The 2,339-nt window shown below is 48.4% G+C and overlaps 1 protein-coding gene across 4 annotated transcripts in view; it reads left to right on the top strand.

Moving 5' to 3' along the window:
• PPARA (peroxisome proliferator activated receptor alpha) overlaps positions 1–2,339 on the top strand; it is an 88,065-nt gene that overhangs the window by 60,967 nt on the left and 24,759 nt on the right. The window lies entirely within an intron of this gene.

Consider the following 2,339-nt stretch of genomic DNA (forward strand, 5'->3'; position numbering starts at 1 on the left):
TTTCTTTCTTTCTTTCTTTCTTTCTTTCTTTCTTTCTTTCTTTCTTTTCTTTTCTTTTCTTTTCTTTTCTTTTCTTTCTTTCTTTCCTTCTTTCTTTCTTTTTTTCTCTCTCTCTCTTTCTTTCTTCCTTCCTTCCTTTCTCCTTCTTTCTCTTTCTTTCCTTTTCTTTTCTTTCCTTTTTTTAGAGGGAGGTATCACTCTGACACCCAGGCTGGAGTACAGTGGCAGTATAATCTTAGCTCACTGCAGCCTCAGCCTCCCAGGGCACAGCTGATCCTCCCCTCTTGGCCTCCTGAGTAGCTGGGATTACAGGTGCACGCCACCACAACCAGCAAATTTTTGTATTTTTTGTAAAGACAGGGTTTCACCATGTTCCCCGGGCTGGTCTCAAACCCCTGAGCTCAAGTGATCTGCTGGCCTCGGCCTCCCAAAGTTCTGGGATGACAGGCATGAGCCACCACTCCCGGACCACTGTTACATTTTCATATGAATAGTTTCCCCACGTCAAAAACCCCCATGCTTCACCTATTCAGCCCTGCCTCTCCCACCCCAGCCAGCCCAGAAATGGATCTTTTCACCATCACTCTAGTTTTGCCTTTTCCAGAATGCCATGAATTTGAAATCATATAGTATGTTGCCTTTTCAGATTGGCTTCTTTCATAATTGCATTAAAGAGTTGGTCAAGCATGGTGGCTCATGCCTGTAATCCCACCACTTTGGGTGACCAAGGTGGGTGGATCACTTGAAGTCAGGAGTTTGAGACCAGCCTGGCCAACGTGCTGAAACCCTGTCTCTACTAAAAATACAGAAATTAGCTGGGCATAGTGATGGGCACCTGTTATCCCAGCTACTGGGGAGGCTGAGGCAGGTGAATCACTTGAACCCAGGAGGCAGAGGTTGCAGTGAGCTGCGATCACATCACTGCACTCCAGCCTGAGTGACAGAGCAAGACTCCATCTAAAAAAAAAAAAAAAAAAAGAACAAATCCCACCTGATCAAGTGTTGGTTTCGTGTGGGCAGAAGTTTCAAATCAATTAGACAAATACCTAGGAGTGTGAGTCCATCATAGAGTACAGCTGCTTTACTTTGTCGGGAACTGCCAGAATGTCCTCCACGGTGGCCGTCTCATTGCATTCCCACCAGCAATGAATGGGGGTTCCTGTTGCTCCACATCCTCACCAGATTTGATGACGTTGGTTTTGTGGATTTCAATCATCCCAGTAGGTGTGTGGTGACATCGCATTGCTGTTCTCGTTCTCAGTGCCCCAATGCCATGTGATGCTGAGCACCGTTTCATATGCTTACCTGCCATCTGTATGTCTTCTTTGCTGACGTGCCTGTTCAGATCTTTTGCCCATTCTTCAGTTGAGTTGTTAGTTTTCTTATTGTTGTTTTGAGACCTCCTTGTATATTACCGCGTGTATATTGAACATATTTTCTCCCAGTCTGTGGCTTGTCTTTACTTTTCTTGGCAATGTCTTTTGCAGAGCAGAAGCTTTTATTAGCGCTCATAAATTCCAATTTATATTTTCCCTTTCATGGATTATGCATTTGGTGTTGCCCACGTAGATTTTTATACTGTATTCTGGTGCATGTATTGGGAAGAACTGGAAGGAAGGAAGGAGGGAAGGAGGGAGGGAGAGAGGGAAGGAAGCAAACAAAGTGAGTCCTGTGTAGCACGTGTCATGCGCGGGGGCAAGGGGAGTCCTGCAGGGTGAGGTATGGGGGAGATGGCACTGCGAGGGTCCAGAGATGTAGGGATCAGGAGATGTGCAGTCCGGCAACATGTGGTTCCTGAGATGTGTGGTCTGGAGATGTGCGGGTACCCAGAGGTGCAGATTGGAGATGTGGGGGGCCAGAGATGTGCAGATCAGGAGATGTGGGGGTCCCAAGGTGTGCGGATCAAAGATGTGGGGGTCTGGAGATGTGCGGATCAGATGTGCGGACTGGAGAAGCGCAGATCCAGAGAAGCGCAGATCAGGACATGTGCCGATCAGGAGCTAGGCGAATCAGAGATGCAGGGATCCAGAGACGTGCGGGTCTGAAGCTGAGCAGAGCCGAGATGTGCAGATTGCAGATGCGCAGGTTCAGAGACGCAGGGTCCAGAGACGTGCGGACTGGAGATGTGTGCGGGTCCAGAGATATGGGGGTCCTGAGGTGTGCGGGTCTGGTGATGCGCAGAGCACACATATGCGGATCAGAGATGCAAAGTCAGGAGATTTGTGGGTCCAGAGGTGTGCGGGTCCAGAGATGTGTCAATCTGAAGATGTGTGCATAGGAGATGTGCAGATCGGAGATGTGCGGATGGGAGATGCGAGTCTGGAAATGTGTGATCAGAG

The sequence above is a fragment of the Sapajus apella genome, unplaced genomic scaffold (assembly GCF_009761245.1).
Source record: "Sapajus apella isolate SASKATOON/1434 unplaced genomic scaffold, GSC_monkey_1.0 scaffold123, whole genome shotgun sequence".
NCBI classification, from domain to species: domain Eukaryota; kingdom Metazoa; phylum Chordata; class Mammalia; order Primates; family Cebidae; genus Sapajus; species Sapajus apella.